This window comes from Cuculus canorus, chromosome 13 (assembly GCF_017976375.1).
Source record: "Cuculus canorus isolate bCucCan1 chromosome 13, bCucCan1.pri, whole genome shotgun sequence".
Classification (NCBI taxonomy): domain Eukaryota; kingdom Metazoa; phylum Chordata; class Aves; order Cuculiformes; family Cuculidae; genus Cuculus; species Cuculus canorus.
In genome coordinates this window covers 3,869,569-3,895,425 of record NC_071413.1, presented here as the reverse complement: position 1 = coordinate 3,895,425, position 25,857 = coordinate 3,869,569, and the positions used below count along the sequence as shown (strand labels likewise).

At 40.5% G+C, this 25,857-nt stretch overlaps 1 long non-coding RNA gene across 1 annotated transcript in view; it reads right to left on the bottom strand.

The window, feature by feature from the left end:
• LOC128853466 (uncharacterized) overlaps window positions 1-25,857 on the bottom strand; it is an 82,484-nt gene that overhangs the window by 50,226 nt on the left and 6,401 nt on the right. Inside the window, exons 2-3 of the long non-coding RNA XR_008451997.1 lie at window positions 22,715-22,815; window positions 9,158-9,330 (exon numbers count right to left, since the gene is read on the bottom strand). This is a non-coding gene — a long non-coding RNA (uncharacterized LOC128853466). The remainder of the gene's footprint in view (window positions 1-9,157; window positions 9,331-22,714; window positions 22,816-25,857) is intronic.

Genomic DNA, 25,857 nt, shown 5'->3' with positions numbered 1-25,857 from the left:
ACCACTCACTGTGCAGCCCTGCCCCAAGCTGTGACCTCAACCCACTTGATGTTTCAGTGCAATGTAATTTTCCAGAACATTAAAACCATCAAGACCACAAAAAACATCACAAGTTATATTCTACATTAAAAATATTTAAGACTGCATCCAAGCAAATTTAAGCTTTAATTAATTTATCTCCTGCATAACCCTATGCCTTGATGAGACCTTTATATTTCATGTTCAAAGCAGAGAAAGAAACAAAAATAAAAGCCATAAAGACGAGAAGGAAATTGGTAAGCATCTTGGGAACTTTTACTGCATAAAAAGCCTCCTTTGTCTGCAGCTGGGATGTGTGTGTGTTCTGCTGCATCAGGCCTTACTACATTTTTTTTAATAAAGAAAAATGGCCCCCATTAGATAGCACAAAAACAACGGGAGCGAGACGCAAGTTTCACTTTGGATGCTGTATGCTTTTCTGCATTTGTACAGGACAGGCCAAGGTGACCAGAGCAGCCCCTGAACTCTGGCATATTCCTCTTAGCTGTGATAACAGGTTGCTTTGGAAGCTGTGAGGGTGAGGCTGTTCCACTCGAAAGTCCTCCAACACTGAAGACCCTCTCCTTCAAACATACACCCACTAAAACAGTGCAAGGACCCATGAAAGTGTGCAATTACAGACGTACACACAGATGATATGTTACAAATCAATGGCCACTAAACAGCTGCTTTTTTCCCCCCAAATGGCTGCCCATGTGTACGCACCTCCACAGCACCCAAGGCTGCAGGCAGTGTCCCATAGCCCCAGATGCTCAGGGACTGATCATGGTCATACTTCTGGTTTTGTCCCCATCAGGGGTACGGATAACAGGTGATGGCCCCAGCTGTGGAGATTCCTAGGACTGACTAAAAAGGAACTATCGGAATACGAAACCTTTTCAGCAATTATTTTTCAAGAGAGCCATGAGCTTTTAAAGTGCATTTCAACAAAAGGCTGTATCTTTTATTTTTATAAATAGACAACTTTGAAATGTAGTCTCTCTAAAAATTATACAATTTCTTCACATCTTAATTAATGCCAAAACTTTTATTTTCCTTTCTCAGTAGTGTATTAGAAAGCTGCTATTAATGTAATTTAATTTTTGTAAGGAGCAGCATTTGTTTTCTATTTTTAAAAAAATAGGTGGTTCTGAAATCCTGCCCTGTCAACATTGCTTAAAACATTCCCATTCCATGCCTCTACGTAATAAATTAAATCAGAGTTTTAATTGCGCCCATGCTTTGTGGTTCCTGGCAGTACAAAAAGATCTTCTGTGAATGCACGTCCCAAAAAATCCTACCGAGTGATTAATTACTAGTCTGGAAGATATAAATATGCTTTTCAGGGAAGACAGTATGGACCGCTGGAAGCTTTGGCCTTATATATCTCCGTAGATCTCCTTCACCCAGCAGACATCATCTTAATTCAAACAAGATCCCAGCTTCAATATTTACTGGCAGTACAGAAACCCTTCTCTGCCCATTTGCCTATTTAATGAATACAAGGTATATATGTTTGAAATTGATGAATACAAGATATTTTTATTTATACTTTCGATTTCTCCAAGTTTTTCTCATCCTTAAGTAAGCTATCCAACATGGTATCTTAAGCCCTGCATGTTCTGTACAACATTGCTCCTCCAGAATAACATTTTTATCAGCATCCAAGTTAAGACCAGCCAAGCTGTTGGTCCCAGCCCTGTATATTACTTTCCTTCCTGTGACTCCGTGCCGTCACAGCTGGTGGCTTTGCTCTCTACTTAAACTTTTCTTCTGCTCCAAATCAATTCTGGGAGAACCCAATGATATTTGCAATCTGTTCCCAGCTTGTCATACAATAAACATACAAGGAGAGGAATTTTATTTTCCTTCCCACAAGAACACCATCAAAATTAAAACTGAAGCTATTTTCTGTCTGCACATGTGAAGCAAGGCAGTGCCACCAGAGCCAAGATCCACTGGAGCACTAGCAAGAACTTCCATCACCTCAGAGGCAACATCTCGCAGCGGGGAGAAGAGCGACGGGCAGGAGATAATTCAGTAGAAGGCAAACTAATCAAAAACAGGAGTGAGTTGAAAGGATCTGGAACCAGCAATGCAATATTGAACATCTCACAGTCAGGTCACCAACACAAACCAAAGCAACCTAAGTGGAGATTACTGCTTAATGGCCTGAAAGAGGGGATTGATGGATCATAATCTAGCTCCTTATCATAAGGAACACAATTTATTTCACTAAAAGGAAGAACATGACAAACAAAGACTAACTCCATCCTTACTCTTTGAAAAGATCTATCCGTAGTCAAGGAACAGACTGAGATGTGAAAGAGAAATGTGTGCCTATTCCAAGGATAGAAGACTAGAGTTTTGTAATTCTCTGAGCACCAAAATTCCCTGAAATTACTGGTGCCACTGTGATTGCTCATTAACAATACACATCTTCCAGCTGACATTTTTCATTTGGACCCTGTGAAAACCACAAATCAAACATACATAAGAAGGTAGCCAACTTCAACTGAGGAAAGGTCTTTAAAAAGGAAGAAAGAAAATAAACCTTTCATAAAATAATTGCTTCTACTGTTATTTTTTTTGCTATTGCTTCAAAAACAATTTCTCTTTCTTTCTTGTTCATCTATCTGGTGTCCTGCTGTTGCGCAGATGAAAGGTCCGGTCTCTTTAAAGTTTCATGCAGGGCTCTTTAGAACATCTCAGTTTTAAATGCCCATGGCAAAGACAACAAAATGTAACAGTAAATGGAAAGCAGATGAAAACCCCTGTTTGTATACTTCATAAAGACAGTGCATGTGACAGAAGAGATATTTTCACACCCAAGCATAGTAGCAATAACCATTCTCAAAATCATTGAACCACATAACTGATATTCGCCAAAGCATTGATCACAACTCAGCATCCTAAACACTAACTGTGATTTATCAAACCTGGGTGCTGTATAATTATATTACCTGTTAAGAAAAGTTTTCTTCTCCTCCTACCCTCAAAGCAGAGGTCTTTCGAACATTGCACTAACCTGATCTTAACAACAGAGGACACAAACTTATGGCAGCTTTAAGGGATGTAAAGTAATGACCCTGGTGGAATAAAAGGATGAGTCGTGTGAAATGGACATTCCAGCACAATTACAGGCATTAAAATGGACCACACACACATCATACCACCTTTCAGGTCCTTCTAGTTCCCTGCAGAACTTGTGCATTTCCCTTCACACTGGGAGAGGAGCCTGTAGAGATGCACACGCATTGACACAGGTGATCCGCATCACACTCTAAAAAGGTGCTTCCAAAGTTTCCAAAAAGGATTTTATTTCCTTTTTTTCTAGAAATGGAGCATATTCCTATTAGGAAGACAAGTAGATTTCACTGATATTTCCTTCAGTGAATTTTGCCATTCACAAAGACCATACTTTCACCAAATTCAATACAACTCTTACAAGCTATTTCAAGTTTCTACAGCTCATGACCCAGTCACTGCCATCTGAGGCAGCAACATCAAGTCTGATGAGATTTTGTAGCATCTTTTTGTATCTAATAAGTCAAAGGTAATTTACCAGAACAGTCACTGAGCTTAAAACTGGAAGCCATGACATCTGTTTCCTATATCTCTGCTTTTGTTGCTCTTATTTACAGTGCTCACAACTCTTAACAATCTCTAGGATATGTTTTTTAGCTCCCTGGGGATTTGAAGCACAGATGTCTCTGGTGCCAAAGCACTTAGGGTGAAACCAAGAGACACCCTGCCTGCAGCAAACGGGGACACACAAATTTTAAAAAAGAAAAAAAATCAAGTTGCCGAATGTTGAGGTACTTCAGGACAGAAATGTACAGACTATTCTTCAGAGAACTGTCCTGATACCTGATCTTATTTGCACTCTGGACATGACAATAGGAACTTAAACAGAAAACTGGCATGTGGGTAAAATATTGGAGGTATTTTTGCAGGTTCAATAAAAACAGCCTAGCATTTCTAATTAAAAAAAGATGGAGCCTATGGCATTAAGAGTGCAAAGAAGCAAAGGCTGTGACAAGAGAGGAACCCCAAAGCATAACAGAAACAAGCCCCAGGTGGGTGAGCAGCACAAGAGGCACAACATCTCTTCTGAAACTGCACAAGCATCCCTAGATATAACTAGCACTTCAAAAATCCTGTGTAACGTTGGTTGTAATACACTACACACAGATGCAACAAAAACAGATGACAGGATCTTCTCCTTTACCAACAGAGTAGTTCTGGCTGTGTAAACTCATTATGAGCAGAGTTATGTTTTGTACACTGAAAATGAAAAGAACAAATAAAGGTATCAAAGTAGGTAAGCCTGAACGTTTAGATTCTTAGCATCCTGAAACAGAAAATATTACCCTGCTGGAGGTGCTTGATTATTCAAAATACTCTTCTAGTCGATCCAGGTCAGGTATGCGATGGGGATGGCACAAAGGAAAGTTGATTCAACCAGGAAACATCTCTGCCCTAACCTAGAGGTCAAGTTTGAAGCAACATCACCCACAACAAGAAAACGTATCCTGTATCTAAATGAGCTGCTGATCAATCTGCTCATCCTGGATAACTTCATGCCAAGGCAGTTTCAAGGAGGCAAATCAAAATCAGCAGATGTTCAACCGAGCAGCCTTGCAGATAAAGGATGCTATCATAGAGCGATGCATGAGTGAGTCACGGACTATTCGATACTCACAAGTGAGTCATGGCTTAATAAATGGGCTTGCTCTGGCCACATCCCTTCATCATACAGTGCTAATAAGACCAAAAAAAAACCCCTAATTGCATCAGCCACAACAGAGGAAATGAGAAACTTGTTCAGCCAAGACTGAGCTCATGCATCCAGAACAAAACCAAGCCAAATGATTTTGCAGCCAGTTTTTATGAAGCACAAACACTTTCTCTATTACCAAATAACTAAGGAGGTGAAGAAGCTTGGGCAGACCCAACTGAGAGCAAGTCCATCCCAAGCCTGGCAATGGCACATCAGCCAGCCAAGGCTATCAACAGTGCCTTGACAAGGGTCTTGCCTAACTCCAAGAACAAGAAATGAGTACAGGAGATCCAAGTGGAAGAGCAAACTAGCCACATCCCCTGCACCATCTCAATAAGCTCTGCCAAAAGAGATGGAGCATGGTAAAAAGGATGAAAAAAATACTCACGTGGATGTTGCACATACTGTGCATTTTAAGGGGTATTTATCTTGACCCATATCATCCATCTTGCCACCACTTTGCATAGATAGGTAATGCTGGCAGCACAGCAAAGTAAAATAACACAAAGGAGTTACCACGCCATGGCCTTTCAGCATGGGAAGAGAGAAGGGGAACGCAAGAGCAAGGGGCTTCTCCACTCAGCACCATGCTGGGGACCAGCCATCTAAGCTCCGCACGGCCCCAAGCCCTGGCTCATGATGATGGCTATGAGGCACAGGCAATGGGGAGTGGGAAATCCCTGGCTTTGCTCCAGCTGCTGACAGGTCAGGAGCCAGAACCAGTAGTGACTACAGATGTATGCAGCCCTGCTACCTTTTAATTACAGGTAAAGCACAGAAAACTCCCAACTTAGAATTATTCCAATACTCACCCACAAGTACTCTAGCTTGCAATATCTGCATATGTTAAACTACTGGATCTGTTTTCCACAAAACTGGCTTCTACTTCCTTCCTTCAACAACAATCACAGCATCTACTGACTTTGAAATTCCACCTTCAGTGGTTTGGGTGTTTTTGGCGATGCACAGAGGAGCAATTTAAAAGGATATTATTTTAGCACTAAGATCCAGAAATCAAACCAACTCTGAATTATTTAAAGAAGTATTTGAACAGATACCAAGCAAGAAAATTCAGCTTTAAAGAACTAAAGCAAGCTATCAATTACTGAAACTCTGAAAGACATTAAACTAATAATGGTTCTGTATTGACTCCTGAAAGATTATTCATGTATTAAAACAACCAATGACTTCTCTTGGAAAGTCACGTGACCTTACTGTAACACACATCGGCTTCAGAAATGTAAAAGATCTCTTTAGACATGCTTTTTTTAGAAAGGCTTAACTAAAGATCAGCTTCAAGTTTAAATCTTTATTTTGCTGGTGTTGCACTGAGTTTTCTGTGCAGCCGCATCTGAACAGTATTTATTCTTTACTCTGAACCAAACCCTGGGTCCAAGGAGGGAAAGTATGTCAGACCCAGCCCTGCCTCCCCCTCTGCAGCCATGGTCACCTCGCCGGTGCCCAGCAAACCCTGGGAAAGGGCCAATGCCTAGGAGCTCGCCAGCAGGAATACACACGAGTCATGCAGAACCACTTTCAGGTGTCTCTGTCCCATCTGGGGTGGACACACATCAGCTTTTTAGGCTGAAAATAACATGAGTGATTTTGTACAATAATCAGACCGTTGCAATATTTCCACCTAAATGGCTTTTCTGTAGGACTATATTAGAAGGTGTAAGTAAAAGGAAACCTCTGTTATGTACCCCAGACTTTAATCAAATGAGAAGGAGAAATCATTTTTCCTTTGAAAATCACGTATGTGGTACATAATATGCTATCATACAAGAAAAGTCTTAATACAAAATGAAAAACTCAGGTCTATTTTCCATAAGTAGGAGAGAAGTAACTTGGGGTTATACTTTTAGCTTACTCATGCATTATGAAATCAATAGGTTAGTCTTGTTTTTTAATATGTTATTATTAATTAGACACAGAACAGCCACAAGCAGAAAGCAATTAGAAGAAAAAGCAAAGATACAAACCCAATGCAACCCAGCTGGACATTCAGTACTGTTGACTGCCCAGGAGACACTGGTTTCTGGACTCCTGTTCAAGTGATAACAGGAGAAGCATGCTCATGCTACTGAATGAGATGATTGGGCAATGGGCCAGGTCTCCATGAACCACTGACTGCCCTCTGCTCTCCACCTGTGGATGGGTTTGCACCTGATCGGCCACACAGCCCCCAGAAACCCTGACCAGAGCTCCCATCCGCTGCCTGCACCAGGGTAGCTGTAAAATACAACCCTGGGCAGCTTTCACCCACTTTTCCTGCAAATCAGATACATTCCACAGACACGATTTGGGACTAAATCTGAAAATTTCACGTGGTAACAATACAAAATTTTGGCAACCGTGTGTTATCTCATTAGCGGCACATACAGACCACAAGCTCCTTTTGTTAAGATTTTCCAAAAATCAAGCACTTGCTCATCAGAGCTTGAGGGGAAAGAGACTGAAATATTACTTATGTGTAATTAAAATTTATTTCCCTAAAAATCACATTTTCTCCTGCAAGAGAATTTACTTATGATCACCATTTTAAATTAAATGCAATTTGAACTAATTGAAGCCTGTTTGCATGTAATACTTAAGTTCATAACTAACCAGCAGCATTCGCAAAGGTCATTGTCTGAAGGCAGACCCACCCCGAGTAACTCACGTGCCTGACAAAGCTCTTCACAGCACCACAGCACTCCCCTGCAAGCCTTTGCAGCAGAGTGACCAAGCACCTGAGCCGAGCCAGTCCAAGGGCCATCAGGTACTGCCAATAGTACAGTGCCACAAATAAAATGTCCCCATTCGCAGCCGGAAATGTCTACTGCATTTAATTCTGTTCTTGTGAAAAATACCTATGTGAATAATTACCTCAATGCATTCTGCAAACACAGTTGTAGAAAACTTACTTCTGAGTAAAAAGAACTCTTGTCTACCAGGATTAATCATATAAAAATGGTCTTCAGTGTTACTGTAAGGTAGAATTTAGTCTTAAAACATAAAATTACAACAATAGCAAAGAAAAAAACTCACCTGTTATCTCAAAAGAAGTTCTGAAAAATTGAACGTGTAAAAGTAAGTACCTAACGATGAGTACCAAAATTGTTCAAACCTTAGGCCGGAGCCCTGCTGGTCGTAATGGTGGTGTGATGTCTCTGCCTGTAAGGGATTTGCGATAATGGCTGCTGCCTCCATCCTTCCACACTGTACTACACCACAAAAAGAACTGGTCTGTCTCAACATCACACCTAACCTGAAGATCTCATCACCCAGACAACTGCACATGGGCCTCAACACTGAACAGGAGGGGTTTGCAGGGCCCACCCTGATAATGGACACAGCTCCCAGACAAAACAACTGCTAGAAGCCAAACACCAAACAAACAACAGCCAGGAGCTGATCCTGCCCAAAAAAAGGTGCATGTTTTGGGTGGGAAAATAAGGGGCGGAGTTAGTGAAATGAGCCTATTAGCAAGGCATGACCCTGAGCACATAAGCAAGGGGAAGCGTGCCTCATAACCAACTAAATAGCGGCAAATGACCTTGTTTGGACCTTAATTCTGAGTCTGAGTATCTGAGCTAAACGTTCCTGTATCTTTACCGCACATATCACCCCCTAGTTTTCACCTGTGCATCTAAAACCCCGTGTACAGGTGCCATGGCTCACTAGTTATCACAGCTCCAGAAGTTACCATAGCTGAGATAACATTTAAACAATTAATTGAGACAAATAAAGAACCAAAGCAAGATTTTCTCTTGCCCCCTCCAGTGCAGCCAGGCATAAGCAGCATTCCAGCCAGATGCATGGAGCGAGCGATGCTTGGCCCCAGCAGCTGCCTGGTTTTGGTGCAGGAGTGAGGCTGGCTTGGCAGCCCTGGATCGTTCCCAGCCTCAGGACATGGTGCCTCTTGCTGACTCCAGAAGGGTCCCTGGTACAATTAGTACCTATTAAAAATGTCATGATGTCCATCCTGCAACCTTCAGCTGTGTTTAGCAGTTAGGTGGTTCCCAGCCAGACTGTGGCATGGATTATTAGAAAAAGGAAGCTTTTAGCTTCACAGGCAAAAAAAGCTACAAAAATAATTCTGACACACTTTTTCAGGCACATTCTGAATTATTTGAGCATGTATTTATAATCCTATATAAAATACGTGATGATGTGCCGTAGAGGCAAGTTTTATTGACACTTTATAAAACCAGCAGAATAGGCGAGACTTTCTCACGTGTGATGGCTGGGTGCATCCCACCCTGCTTTGGTGAGGCCCTGTGCCTCATCCCTGCCTGTGCCTGCCAGCTGGTACCTCTACCCACGACACGGCACGACCAGCTGAGCCCCAGCACAGGCAGCAAACAAACCCACCTGGGCACAGTAACAGAAGTGTCCTCCTTAGGCATCCTGTTCAATCACCTTCGGTCAGTCAAAAGTGCATTTTCACTCAGCCTTTCTACATCTGTGTTTTCCCAGAAGTCTTGACTTCCTGGTTTACTGCTTGAACGCTAAAATTCAGCTCTCCTTCCATGAAGTATTTTAATCTAAAAATAATTTGAAACATGTTTATTTTAAAAAACTTTCCCCTCCCAAAAATAATGCTTCAAAGAAAGAAACTTTAAACATTAATACAGAGCAAGCAATTGCTGTTGCTTTCATTGCAGATAAATCACTTTTAATCTAAATTTTTTTCAAAAAAAAAGATCAAAAGTAATATCAATCATGCTGGCCAGGGAGCAAAAGGACATTCCCAGACATTAACTGCTTTCCAAATATGAAAAACATATTAAATATCTCTCTTAAAACAAGATGTTTTCCTCATGTTTCCTTTGGGGAAAATCTGCTGGGCGCATTCCTCCCCAGGCAAGGCTCGGGTATCTCCATCCAGGCTCGTCCAGGGCACCCAGCACCACCTGGCACACCCGACCTCCCCATACTAAGCCCTGGGGACATCCCTCACCACCAGACTGGGCACGCAGTCGGCTCTAGCACCAGGACATCCCCAATAATCCTCCAGTGGCACAGCCATATGAGATGCCCGCGCCACCTTGCCTTTCCCCTGCTCAATTAGCAGCAGCAACAGGCCCATTTTACACATGAATTCTGCACTGGGACTCATCCTGATTCTGCAAATCGATTTTTCTCAAACTTTTATGGGAAAGCATACACACAGAAACTCCCACCCCGCCCAGCTGTCCCCATGGCACACATGGATCAAACACCACAGACAAATTTTGCTTTTATTTAATCACGACCTATCATTTCTGATGCAATGGGATCAGAGGCAGGATGGAGAGAAAGGCACTTCTGCAGCGTAAGGGAAATACAATTAGGGTTAGTCCCAAATAAGATAAACTAGTAGATAAACTAGATAGTAAGTAAAATTGTTTCCCCTTCAGCCAGGTCCACCCAGCCTGGCACAAAAGCACAAAACTCCATCAGTCCCACCACATATATTAAGAGTGGAAAAACATGAGTCAGTGGAAAGGTGCTCCCTCAGGCACATAACTTACAGTAGCAAAGCATTGAATCCACAATTTGAATTTGTTACAAGTACAAAAAGAAGGCGGGGAATGATGCTGAGTACTGTGTACTGGCCAGGAAGAATAGACCACAAAAAGTATCAATTCTCCCAGAGTTTTTTTTCCCCTCTTCCCCTCAAAGACTCTTTAACAATTTAAAGACAAACAGAAAATATTGAAGCTTTCTTCCAGTATGGGCATTCAGGAGTTTCACCCCAGTCGAGCCTCCTCCACTCCACTGTGGGGGCATACCAGGTACCTGCCACAGGGATGCCATAGGGGTGATGCCACCAGCAGCTGGTCTGGCACATAGCCACTCGCTGCCAGTGTCATTCGATGCCCTAATGCCCCCTTGGACTGTTCCTTACAAGCAGATGTGTTAAGCCATGCAGCTCCAGCCTGATGTCTACTAGCCCATGGCCTCCCCACAGCATGGCCATGAGACACAGCACCTCCACGGGAGGCTGCCCGCTGCTCATGGCTCTGGCTCCCAAAAGAGCTCAAGCTAAAAGGAGAGGGATGATTTCTTTTTTTTCCCCAGCAAAAAAAGCCTCTCAGACCCCCATCACGGACTCCTCCTCTGGCATTTACCCTGCTCCCCTCAAGCAGCAGGACAGATCCGCGGCCAGGGCACGGCTGTAGAGCATAAGCCAAATCTACCATTGAATTTATTTTTAACTGAAGCCAGTCACCATAATTACTGCTAAGGCATGTGAATTCTGGTCACATGAATGAGAGTTTTCTGTCAAAGTAATTTTCCTGAAAGAGCTGTTTCTCTGGAATAAGCTTCTCATCTGCTAATCCACCAGAGCCACAGCCGCTGGCCTTCCCAAAACAAAAGAATAGGGGTTTTCTCTCAGATACACAAGGAAGAATTTTATTAGGCTTTAGTGTACCTGTATGATTAGAATAACAGAAGGCATAGTTTATTTGTGAAAGAACTGACATAAAAACAATGCCCAAGTCCCTCAGCAGACAGGACAGATGCCTTTTGGCAAGGAGCAAGAAAAAAAAAACCCACACACATAGGTCCCTCACTTTTTCAATCGAGTTGCTTCTCTCTCACTACCTCTTTTTTTAACAGAACAGCAATAGTATTTTAATAGTATTTTAACTTTTACTAACTCCTAATGAATTAGGATTTCGCATGTTTATCATCCTTTGAAACAAGAAATTCCCTCACTCCCCCAGTGATAAACAGCACATAAAGCATGATGCAAAGTAAGAAAGTTCATAAATATATTTAAACTGTTTTAATATGAAATATAATGTTCAATTTCCCTGCACTCTGCAAAAGCAAATTAAGTGTCGCAGGACTTGTGAAATAAAAGTTGTTCAGTATCTCACATCACAATGGTAGCACACAGCGTGGTCCAGGTGTTACAAATCCTATTAAAGAAGGATTTAGCTATCCCTAACTTACCTGACAGCTCCCAAGTGCAAAGCTCTACACTCTGGTGACTGCTGATGGCACTTGTGTGACCCACAGGAAAACAGAATACAGAGGATGCTTCAGCATTTCATGGAGTCAGAGGTGGCAGCAAGGCTCCCTCTGCATCCTGCACATGTCCCATCCAGGTATTGATAAGATCTCTGAAGTGTTTGGGATCTCAGCAATAACACCTACCAACACCTGTCCTTGATGGCTGTTAGAGAGCACAGTAGAGGCTACCAGCTGGCTGTGCCCAAACCTCTGGAATGCATGCCATTTTTTGAGTTATAACACCAAAAAGAGGAGCCTGCATAAATTATTATTGTTTTCTGACTCACTGCTAGATTAAAACTCAAATAGAAGATACACAGTCTCGAGTTCTTTTCAAAAGATTAGGAGAAGAAAAAACCAAATATTTAATATATTGATTTAAACTTCTGCTGGGCAAAACTACTTCAGACCATTTCCTCAGCTCGCTGTTTGTGTGTCTGCGCCACTGCCAATACTGACAATAGACCTGTGACATTCCAGACACCATGCATAATTGATACAGTAAAAAAAACCAAACAAAATGAGAAAATATAAATAAGTGAAGCTTCTCCTCAGCCTTTTTTCTGCTCAGAGTGGATTCTCCACTCTGAAAGAGACAGTTATCCCTGCTCCAGATAAGCACACACAGAATGCCTACAGGCTAGAGTTTTTCATTTTCCTCTTGGCCGACCTACAACTAAGCTGCCAAAATAAACAAACTTATCCTTCCAGTCAGGCTCAAAATGAACCAGCAAACTGAATTTTTATGTCATAAAAGGAAGGAAAAAAATAAGCAGGAACAGTTAAAATGCTTAAAATATCGACACTTTTTCCAGAAGGAGGGAAAATAAATTTATGAAGACAAGCTATTAAGCGATGATTTCAGATTCTAATTACGCAGTTCTCAATGCGTCCAACACCTCATCACAATCACAGTCTTTTTTTCTAGAGTCAACAAAGAGAGAGTTTGGCCCCATGACATCAGGGAACAAAAAATAGACTTCTTAGGTCAGAATAGGAACAAACACATATTTTGAAAGCTAACTCATCTAATTCATTCTTTGCACACCAACAACTTCATTAACCATAGCTTTTTGAAGTGACATTTTTCCTGCCCAGTAAAAGCTCCAGAAACAACATAGAGAGGAATCTGAAGTCTCCCTGCTGACTCAGAGCTGCAGGGATGCCCCAAGGTCACCTGTGCATCCAAAAGCCAGCTCAGCTTTAAGGAGCTGGTATTGATACTGTCTGGAGACATTGAGTTTTCTCCTCAGGATCCAGACTACTCTCATATCTAGATCTCATTTGAACTTCTTATTAAATTAGTAAATATTTTATTGCGTATTGAAGGTCTGAAAGATAAACTTTTCTAAAATGCTGAGAACACAATAAGCAAAATGAAGATAACTAGATCTGAAGAATACAGCAATCACCTCTCACAATGCCAGTCAGTGCATTTCGGCGTTACTTTGGCACAGTTGTGCCTCTGACAGGCCAGTAACCACCAGCAAAGCCAAGCTGTGACATGCAGCACAGTCCCTGCAGGCTCCCCCAACCAGCACCAATGCAGCATTCACCGTGTCCTGTGTATACAAAGCCAGTCAAGATGTTTCACTGAGGCAGTGCATCCTGTACTGACTCGCGCAAGATATTTCTCTGACCATTTGGTTCATTAAAAAATGTTCCTTTCAATTACATCGTGCAAACTACCTGCACTTCAGAACTGGTGAGGTGCAGTCACCATTAGGCAATGCTCATGCTGACCACTCCAGCAGAAACCTGTAGCTCGTGGAGTGCAATGGCCAGTGGTTTTGGCCTTGCAATGGAAGGAGACTACAGAAGATTACTCCAGCATCCACCATACCAGCACAAAATACATCCATCACACCTGATGAGAGCCAGCTTTCCATTTGTCCAAGCATCCTCGGAAACTGAAGATGCAAACGTCACTTAAGGTATTGCTCTCTCACATTCTTAGGATGAATATTTAAATGTTAGGATGAATATTTAAATATTCATAGAGGAACACCACAAAGGAAGCCACTGGCTTGCACTCAAACTGCTTTGCTCTTTTGAGCCGTCATAACATAAATTCCCAAAGACCAGCAGTATAAGACAAAGCGGATGTGCAAGTAACAGGTACCTGTGCATGGGACAGCATATCTGGAGACTGAAATTCTTTAGTTTCACTTCACTGTAAAAAGTTACATCTGTGCACTGTTCCCCAAAGGCCTCTCCAGAAAAAAAAAAAAAAACTAGAAAATTCACATATTTCCAGGTTTGTGACCAACCTTGCAGTGCATGCTAAAGTGAAAGACAGGCATGAATGTGCACAACTTGGTTATTTTTCTACTCATAAGATTCATTTCACTTAAGTTTGTAACAGTCATCTTATTTCAAGATAAAAACATGCAGCAGGCTTCTCACAGAAGACATACCTGTGTCCCCATCCTTCAGGGTGTTGTTTTTCTTTACACTGAGCTATAACCAAGCACGCATGTGCTGCTCCATTTACCTCTGCTCTTCCCATTAAACTAATTGCTCTGTAAAGCACTTCAAGGATTTAAAAACACCAGCATACATTTTCAACTTGACTCAGTAAAACCCGGATGCAAGGAACACCAGTGGATCTGGTACCTCGGAATAGGACTGCAAGCTTAGTCTTAAATATATCTTGGAGCAGTCCAGCACTATTTTAACTCAACAACACTTAAGGCTCCAGGGAAGTTGTATACAGCTGAGGAAATTCTCCAGCAACAGGTCACACTGACGCGTTGCATTAGAAAACTGAGAAAAAGTATCCTGACCAGCAGCCAGGGTCCCAGACAGCCCTTCAGTGGGCTTCCCACCACCCTGCCCCTGTTCTTGCCAATGTAACTAGAGTATGTGATCTTTACTCACTGGGGCAGATTTTGCCATGCTGCTTGCTTATAAACATGACCGTACCGTAATTTTTAAATGCTCATTATGATCAGGGAAGTACCAGTATAGAAACAGCTCTTGATTCTTCTCTGCACATCATTTTTGCTTACAGTAATTAAAAAAATAGTTTCTATTTTCTTAATCTCTGCAATGGCAACTCATATAGAGAAGTAGGAAATGGAGCTCGCCTGCTTCACACCATAAACAGAAGCATCCACTAAGCTCTGACCATAGAGCCCTTATTACTGATGATAATATATGACACGGAAAAAAACAGATGGGTTTTCAGAGGCCAGAGACTGCAGTTAAGGGAAGGCGGCGGGGGGGCATCAGATTTTAGCTTGTAAACTGCAGTTCTGTTGAAATCATTGAAATAGAACGAGGATTCCATGATGTCACTTTTACAGTCAGCGTTCTGACTACAACCACGCTTTACTGACCTGCCAGTTTGCAGTACTAGGACACCAATTCACCACGTTGCTGCATAAAACAGTGTAAAAATACCAATTTTAAATAAAAAAAACCATTTTGTGATTCACATATACGGAAGTACAGATTTCAAGTACCTGCTCTGTGAAGTAAAATACATAAAGCATTATTAGAAAAACACACTGGGAAGATGTGAGTGCCACATAAAGCAGTCGAGAAGAGTAACTTAAAATGACTGATGTGATGCTTGTCTTTTTTTTTATGTGCTTTCCCCCTTCTTCCACTTACTGCATTCATTTCCCTTTTTTAAAAAAAAATCCCTTTCATACACTGCCTTTGTTCGACCCTTTCAGAGGATAACACCACATTAATAAAATAGGTAGGCAAATACACAGCTCAAAACAGAGCATGACATGTATCACATCCAGTTTCTCCTGAAGAACAAGCTTTGACTGGGAATTTGTGTGGATGGAAAGACCAAATTATCAAATTAATTGGAAATTTTGTATGTTCTTTTCATCATTATTCTCATGAAAAAAAAAAAAAAAGGAATTATTTTCACAATGTACATCTTAAGACAAGATGACTGCAGATCCAACAGAGAACCAAAACAGAGTAAATCCCTGGAACACACATTTCCAAGATTTCACTGTTATTCACATACAAATTCTTAACATAGCCAGTAATTTGGACACAAACAAAACAAAGCCTTGTCCATAGAGATTTTTGTATACAATCCTCAAATAATACTGTATTATTTTATATGCTAAATTTATGTGACTTTTATAACAAATGGCGGATTTACAATCAGCACTGTTTGTTAGGTCCTGTGGAAACCTGGCACAAGACCCTGCCCTCAATGCGTGCAATGTTAGTGCAGACGGACAACACACCACAGAGATGGAGAGCACAGCCCAAGGCACCCAGAGAGGTATACAGCACATCTGCAACCGACCTCAGGACCACAACAGGACTAGTCTCCCTCCTTCTGAAAATACAATACAATTATGCAGCTGAAAACCAGTGGGAAGACATGTAAAGCACACAGCACCGTATACCTGAAACGCCTGACAGCAGCATGAGCTGGGGTCATGAAAAGCAGCATGCACTCCTCTTGTCCTACCCCAGCTGCAACACAGCCATTGCAGTCCCACGAGACCAAGGCAAGACACATTTTTACTGCAAACAGGCTAATTCGAATTGGACATTCAGATCCGGTTCTGGCAATGACAGTACTTATCACTGAGAAGCTACTCCCCAAAAGGCTTTGGCTTCTCCATCTCTGTGCATTTACAGATCAAGATCTGAGTCCCTTTCTGAAAACAAGCGTTTGATCAAAGACAACTTATGGAGCTCTGTGGTGGTACCATGGCCATGTTTCTGAAACATGGGTCAGGCTGGTCTGGGGGCAGCAAGAGGAAGAAAACTCTGATTGTTACAGACAACTAAGTCCTTCCCTGTAGAACTGAATTTCACCCTGCCCCTGGAAAGACTTCTACCCTTGGCTAAATCAGACTTGCCAGAGGTAGTCGCTAATTGTCTGCTCGACACATACTGACCTCCAGTCTGCGAAGAGGGGTGTTTTCTGCCAAGCGCTGTGTCTCTTCAGATACTAAGTTAATGGGATTTGTTTTTACACATAAAGCACCTAGTGCCGTCGAGCACTCTAAGTCACACAGTCTTGATAATTCTCAAGTTAATCTCATGGAGATCCTGACTGAACACTGCTTCTGAAACTGCTATAATTAGAAGTGTTTGACATTACGTTTAAACAACATTCTTTTTATTTAGCATTTTTGTGAGCAATTAATAACACAGACTAAAAATAATATTTATGTACATAGATACTGCACTATGAAACCCAAAATATGTTTCACATAGCATTTCATTTGAATGCTTTATTGAGGCCATGTGGAGGAATCCATTGTGATAACATGCAAATAAGTATGGTGCATTCATATGAGACCAAACACTGAAGTAATAAAAAGGAAGGAAAACTTCACAGCAGGACAGATATTTCCAGCATTAATGTAGCATTTTCACCTGCTGTGCAGACGCAAATTCTGTGTACGTGAATTAACACTTGTTACTATTTGTTTCCGCACCTTCTTTACAGAGAAGCCCTATGTGCATCTTTACTTTCAGCTAATACAAAGAAGCATGCACAGCTGCAAAGATTATCTCCATTTCAACTCACATTTGGAAAATGTGGTGGTTATTTACAGTTCCTGGGGGGGGAATTTAAAAAGTTATGCCAAAAAAATAAGAAGAAATGTCTGTTTGACTTTCAGCCTTTTATCACTAAAATACCTTTTAAAAAAATGCCTTGCATCCTCTGAGTGCTCGTCCAAATGCCAATAATGAGGTCTAAATCAATTTAATAACATAACTTCTACACCTGCTGGTCGAGCAAAGCTCAGCAGGGAGCTCCTGGACTTTATGTAGGTGGAGACTGGTCTCCGACTTCTTATCTTAATGTTTTGTATTCACATTCTTTTAAGATTAATACTAGCCTGGAAACATTCCTGCATGCACAATTGGGTCATATGTTTATTTTCATCGCCATTCCTCTCAAAGTTTAGCTAGTTTCTTGTAGATAAGATTTCTAAAATATATTTATATTTTCATGGTAGCCAGATAGGTTTTAATGTCAACACAAATACCATGAAAGGAGACGTCTTTGAGGAAAAAAAAAAATCATTATCCACACAAAACAATGAAAGGCAGAGGACTGTCAAACTCAGGATTATCACAGCAAACCTAGAACAGACGAGTGAACAATGGATCAGTCTACAAGGATGATTCATTGCCCTACTCTGCTTAATTGATGCCACTTGGTCAACAACACAAAGGAGGCAGGCCCCATTCCATTTTCTCCACCGTGAAAGTGTCCTTGCAAACGGCATGACAGAAAACCGAGTCTCCAGAGGGCAGCAGGAAGCCAGAGCTCAACCAGCTGCAATCTGCACGGGGCCCTACACAGAGCATCAGAGAGCTGCAGCGACATCAGTAACATTTTTTGATGTGCAAGGCGTACGGACTGCAGACACAGCTGAGTATCTGCCAGCGTTCAAAAAGCTATAATAATGGTTCAGCCATGTACCTGGTCCTCAGGCAAATTTGCTCTCAATCATGCTTCTACTGTTACATTCAAATCAACAACTCTCTTCCATCTCTTTCCTCCTGCTTTGTCTCTCCAGTCCAAACTAAAATTATAGTCCCTTTCTCTCACGTGCATAAGACTAAAGACAGCTTTACCAAGTGTATCTTTCAATCTGTGCCTTCAGGCATTCCTTGTTTCTTGTGACGCATCTTCACAAACAGTGATCACCATCTGCTATTTTTTAGACTTAGTCTGGCCATTACCCAAGTCTCATTTTTTCCTCACTGTTTCTTCCATGAAATCTAACTTAAGATTCCTCCTGCCTGACATTATTAGGACATGACTTTTCCTTGCCATCCAACTAAATGCCTTGATCAAGTCTTCATCACGTAACATCATAATTCGTACAACCTTCTTCTCTACAGCCTTGATGAACACAGCCTTGTTCAAATTCTACCCATTTAAAAAGTTGCCTCAAGAATAATTTTCTTCCATTTTTAATAGAACAGGTCCATCCTTCCAGTTATGCTGATTTCTTTACTAAATAAAAAACAAAACTACACATGTTTTTTAAGGTATTTCATCACTTACAGAGTTATAAGTTTATAAAAGGCCTTGCCTTTATTTTTAGTCCCCTGTTGAATTCTTATCTTTACTCCATGAAAGATATTTGTCAATTCATTTTGAAGTAGGATATTTTCACTTTCTCCTACAATACGATTGTGGCATAGAAGCATCACAAATATCAGCATAAGACGATCAGGGGAATGACTTTGTTTTATACCTGAACAGCAGAGTGGTCCAGTTCCCTCGTTGTTGTGTTTGCATAAGAGTAATGATTATGAACTACCTACTGTACTTGGAGCTTCCAGTCAACATCTTGTATGGAAGTAACATGCAGCCTTCAAAACACAGAAGGTCCAACCTGGCATATCATTCTTACAGGTGATTTTTACTGAACTCATAACAGACTCCAACACATGGAATTCAATTAGTTACGCTAAATCATTTAATATCAGAACATACATGCATCATACTTCAGCTCAGCAAGGTAAATCAAAGTGCTTACAAGTCTCTGGTATCCTTACAAGAAGCAATGATAAAGCAGTCCTGATGGCCTTTGTTCTTCTAATTAGGAGGAAAAAAATCTTGGAATAAGTTTTTGCCAGTAAGTGCATTAGTGAGCACACAATACAGTAATACAGTACCACAAGAAACTTCTGTAACAGATAAATCTTTCTGCATTAAGTCTGACACAAAGCTGGAATAATTAGAATAACAGGGTCTAAGCAGCCATAGTAAATTCAGCTAAATCTGGTATCAACACAGTTGGGATACTTATTTGCATCTTTAAATTACTCAAGTGACTAATTTTATAATTTCCTTTTCAATTGCTGAATGCCTTACTTTTAAAATTAGTCCCCTGAGAAGCAGAGGCAGAGTGCATGGTGCTGTTAAAGTTAAAAACTTGTTCTACTTTAGAAGATTATCATAATATTGCACACATTATTTCTTATTTAATAAAAATTTAATTGTGCATATAATTTGATAATTTAATACCAATAATTTGTTATACAACTCTAGAATGCGCTCATTTGTTTTTTCTTGGAAATATATTACATTCAAGGTTTCTGTGAATAAACATTCGTATTGCTAGAACTCCCAATTTTGCCATATTTTTCCAGCAATCTTCCTGAGACAAAACTCATACCCAGTGAAATCGTACCCTTTTATTATTACTCAAAAGTCCTTAAAGCCAGCCTCCTCTACTTGTTGTGGAAAGTGCAGAATACAAAGACAGGCCTCCCTGCTTCATTAATAAGTACTGACGATGCTCCTTGGGCACATGTTCAACACAAAGACAAGGAATGACCAGAGAAAACCATGACAAGAATGAACAGCATTTTGTTGCCATTGGAGGAAAATTCTCCTCTTCTCCTTTCTCATTGGTATGCAGTACTTAGAAGAAAGTCAGGTTCTGTGAAACCATTATAAACAGTGATCCCAGTAAAACAGGACCTGTTTTCTGCAGAAGCTGACTTATTATGACCTTCTAAAATATCAGAGTCCATACACTCTGCCAAAATGCCACTCTCAACTTTATGTGTTTATTTCCTCACACAGGGACAAAAATTCAGCAATAGAAAGCACTCAAAATGCATGGACAATTGTGATTTGCTTGGTTTACAGAACAGATAAAGGAGAGAGTCCCACTGGTAGAGACAGAATCCCACCAGTGAGGACAATGCCGCTACAGTCCTCATTTCTCCAAGGCTTGTACATTACATGGATTTCAGAAAGAAGAAATCTGGCAGGTTTTGCTAATAACCTGGATCAATCTTGGTATGACTGTGGGTTTCATACATCCATCTCCTTGCATCAATAGCAGGTTTGCAATAGTGACCTTGCCAGTTCAGAGTACCCTTCAATATACCAGATGCCATGTGTAGATTGTAATAACAGACTGCAAACAGCCACTGAAACCATCCTTAAAAGCACTTGGAAAATCCCATTTTTTACATCATTGCCAATTATTGTCTCTGGCAAACTAGCCTCTGGACTGGTGCATTGACAATCAGCCTGGTTTCCCATATCCTGGGGGGAAATAGTGATCTTAGAAACCTCTAATGAAAGTAAAACTCATTCAGCAAGATCACAGGAATGACAAATTGTGAGAAAATATTTTTCTCAGGCGTTCAGCTGATGTTATTTCTTTCCTGTTTTCTAACTGGGCTCTCTGTGGACCAAAGACAACAAGGACACATCCCCCACGGCAGCCCTTGGGATTTAACACCCATCTGCCTTCCACCAATCATTCTGTATTACTGGTGGTGGTGCTGTTTCACGTCCGCATGATGCATTCGGGGATCCTAGCCTGAAATCATGGCTGCTCTGCACCAGGAGCAGTTATGCTGCTCAGATAAATTCTGCTCTAGATTGATAAAACAGCCAAATTGCCATAAGCTGCAAAATGTTAGCCTTAGTCTCCCATAACTCCTGCTTTGCTGTACTGTTGTTTAGTTCCCTCATTCTTTATTCCTTTTTAGTTTTTAGACTTCTAATTTTCCTGGCCAAATATAACAAGATTTTCAAAAAGCCTGCTTCTGCTAAATTCATTTCTGCCCTATTCTTGTGGAGCTCAGGAAGGCGTTATCCGAACACAGCAGCGACATAAAAGTTCAAAAGCCCAGATATTTTACAGCTCTGACATTCTTCCCTTCAAAAACAAACCCAGAGCCATATTAACTCCTTCCCAAGACTGAGCGACACAATTCCTGTACCCATGTGCTCAACAAGTCATATTAATGTATTTTATCGAAAGGTTTAATCAACAATAACTACTTCACTGAAAGAATAGTAGAGGATGTGTTTTTTCACTGCCAAATAATAATAACAAAAAATTTCAAGTCCTAATACATTTCCCACTTCATACAGGCATTAAACCATTACCACATACACATATCTAACATTGGTTTTCCATACTCAGAAAGTACAGGGTTATTTTTCTCCCATGAAAATGAACTTTTCATAGAACGTAGGTTTTGCAGAACTAGGCTAACTTCCTCCTGCAGAGGTCAATAAAGTACACACAGCAATCTTCTAAAGCTTGCTGCTAAGAAAACTGACTTTTAAATCTGGTAAGCCTATATGCAATCTTAATATAACGTACAGATGACCTTACTAAGCTTCTCTACCTTCTATAAATTCAAATTAATTGTATCATTTTCTTTAAGTTCCCAGCTTGCTGTGGTGTATTAGCATATTAAAATTAACTCTGCGGGCTGTAATCACTTTACATTAATAAAACAACCTACCAAGGCAAATTTGATAAAATTATAGTACCCCCTTGTGGTGTTACCTTCATACCCCAGTAGAACCTTTCTTAATATTATATTCTAAGAAAATCTTCTTCCACCAAGCTTGGTGAATAACTTATTAACTTTTTCTAGAATCAAATACGAACAAAGGGAAATTTAAAGGACTACCACCAGATTCTGGGAAGGGATGAGCTAGAACGACAGTTTTTCATAAGCTGAAAAAGTAATCTTTAGTAAAATCCTATGCATGTTTACATCAACAAACATAGTACATAATGCTTTAAAATGAAAGCAACATTTAGGTGATGGTCATCATGATGTAACCCCACTAAAGACTGCTTCCCATTAAAAAAAAAAAAAAGCCACTCAATAAACAATCAGCTTATCAGTTACAGAAGTAATTTAAGAGTTCACCATTCGATGATCATATCTCACCTTGTATAATGCTTTCCCTCACTAAATATAAGTGACTCTCATCCTTTGATCTCAGAGGCCCCCTCTGCACAACTGCAGTCTTCCATTCTCTAACGTTTATACATACATACACCTACACAAATGCAGTCAAATTTGGGATGAAGGGCAGAAGACATGCAGATGAGGGAATATTTGAGAGGAGGGGGAAAGCCAGCACCAGGCTGACAAGGGAGCAAGTGGGAGGTGCCAGGCACGTACCTGCTACAGGTCGCAGTGCTCCTCAGCAGCATCTAGCAGGGCTTAAACACAAGCCTGGTTCAACCATATCAGCTGTAGCTACAGGAGAAATTCTTCTTTCTCTAAGGTAAGGAAAACAAACGTGACATCCCTATTACAGATGTTTCGTTACAACATAATTAACACAGCACAGCACTGAGAACAACAGTAAATTTGGTCTACAAAATGCAGACCTAGGCTAGATAGGATTTGTAATTGCCTAATATTAAAGCCTTGACATAAAGTAAATACATTTAAAGTTTCTGTTCATTATGGAAACAGTTTTGAAAGATTGAAACGAAGTACCAATAAAGCCTTTGTAAATGCTATCCTAAAATACGTTTTCTCTACAAGAAAATAGTTGCCAATGGAGGCTTATTTTATTTTTTTCCGTATTTTTCTATATCAGGCTTATAGAGAAATGGTGTAAAACCAGTTTTGTCTGCTGGAAGAAGATGTGCTTTTCACATTATTCTTAAACTGTAAAAGAAGTACTGGGACCAGGACAGGTGGTAAAGTATCCAACTGAAAAACACCGTTGTATATATAAAAGAAGGAGGTCAATGCCCAATGGCAGACAGGCCTTAAAGGATTTGGACTTGAAGGGTACCCCAAGACAAAATATCAACAGACACCTTCCATGTGATTGTGTATTATGTTTAAGGCAAAAAAGCCGTTGACACAGAACCACATTAAATCTGGATGACTCCGGGTATCCAGACCAGAAAGTCTTCCCAACAGTGCCCATTTTCTATTAACCAGTCTTCCATTGCTCTAGGAGCCTAAGCCTAGTGCCCTCTAACACCACAATATGCAATATTGCTTGTGTAACCTCCACAGGACTAGAGGCCAAGGTTTCTCCAAGAACTGGTAGTAAGCATTCGGGATTTGTCCATGAGGGCAAAGTGGCCTTGAAGACAATGAAGTGATAGACGTTTGGCAACAGTAATTCTGCACCCTTGCAATGATTACTCTGACACTTGATGGACCTTTGTCCTGTCTCCTAACTTCAGTGTCCCAGGGAAACACCTCAACTTCCAGACAGTACACAAACCCGAGAGGCATCTCCTCATAGATCCTGGACAGCTGGTACTGTTCTGCTGCCCTGACTACATGCCAATCACACAAGCTTCCTCCAGCAGCAGGACAATTCAAACCAATTAACCTCTCCTCTCCATGACAAAGTTTTACATAGGCAAAAGTGCATAAATTCCTGGTATTTTACTGCAAGTTAAAGATGGGAAAAGAGAAAGTGTGAAAGAAATATGCTTAAGGAGATTTTATTCAGGCAAGAGAGGACCTCCTGCTTAACACACAGAAGCCATTAAGAATTCTTCAGTCAAATCATGTGGACCTGCATATACAGTAGGTGTTAATTATTCTTCTAGCAGAAGAATACAGAGTAATGATGAAAGTATCTTGGCTTCAGGACGGACTGGTTTAATTTTTCTACAGCACTCGATTCTGCCTTTCATTTCAGACTTTCTGAAATTCCATGGAAAGCCATTGTTATTAAACAGCAGTGAGTGTTATTCTCACAGCAGTGTACACTAATAATAATAAAGTGTGGTGTCATGGAAGGCTGTGAGCTCTTACTGAATTTATTTGAAAAATAAAGTTTGTGTGTTTTTCTCAGAAATCTTTACTTAAGTCAGCATGGAACTCTTGTAAAAGATAACTACCAATAAGTCACAACTACCCAAGGAACAGCCTTTTTATTTTATTTTTTTATTCCTTGCTCACCATGACAACATAATAAATGATCCCTGAGAGACTAGAAGTGCATAACCATTTAAAATTTTGTATTTTATCTTTCATTGTATGCTTCCAGACACAACATTCATGATCTATTTTTTAAAAACCCTCTTCAGTGTCTCCAAGTGAAATACTCCAATTTTCAACTGCAATATACAATAATCAGAAATGCATCTTAGCTGTGATTCTAGGTAACAGTTTACAAAACTAGTCTTACAGTATTTTTGTGATCCATTAATAATTACTTGCTCCTGTAAAAGAAAAGCAACAAGCCAACAGTTTCAACATCTGCTTTTTCAATTTTTAATTTGAGTTCTGTTGGATGTCTCTGTATTCTTTCATACATGACTAATAGGAAAGATACAAGACTAATAGGAAACATAACTGCAACTTCACTTACGGTTGGTTTCAGTTAACAGATGGTCTTTAAACTATCCAACATAAAAGCATTCATTTTAGAAAAACTGACCCCAAAACTGCTTCATAAAACAAAGTATTCGGATTTTTTTCTCCCCTCAATGCTCTAGGATCTTTCAAGACGCTGCAGTATAAGAGGCCCCAGGGTTAAAAAAAAAAAAACAAAAAAACAAAAAAAAACCCACACACCACACACAACACCTTATAATTTCTGACCTTAAATATCAGAGACCAAAGGGTTTGCAATATAGGTATCAGAAGTAACACACTGCTATATGAGAAGGTGGGCCTCCTAGACCACATCTTTTCTTGCTAAATTCCAAGTGCCAAAATAAAATTAGCAAAGACATCTGCAAAATCCCTACGCTACAGATGACTGCCATGATAGGTCAACCAAAGCTTTAGTTTTTCATAAGCTAGTACAGCAGCTGGGGTCTTTTGTTTGCTGTAATTGCTGCTTCCTTCTGGATAAGAAACTACTACAAGTCAGCCACCAAGAAACATCACCTTTAATTTCTCAGTTATATGCTTTCACAGGCTATGAACTAGGGTGATAATAGTAAAAGCCCTGCTTCCAAACTATTAACGCAGAGTATGGCGAATGAAAATCTGATTGTCCCACACACACCTTGTACAGCCGAAGAGCATTTGCTCTTTGATTGATAAATAGATTTGGGAAGACCTGTGTTGTTCCACATTTGTTATTCTGACAATACCACTGTTTGTTTGACATGTTCTAACACTAATTTACAAAGCTGTTGCTGACCACTGTCAAATACGACGCAGCAGACCATATACACCTTCAGTCCTTTTGTTTAGTGGTTTTGCCCATAAAACACCACAGTCAGAGCTATGTGATAACTTTGCTGCGAGTGCAATCTGCTTGCAGCATGGCTTTTCCTTAAAGTTTGTCTACAAAAGAAACTAAGAATAAAACCAATGAAACAGCTACT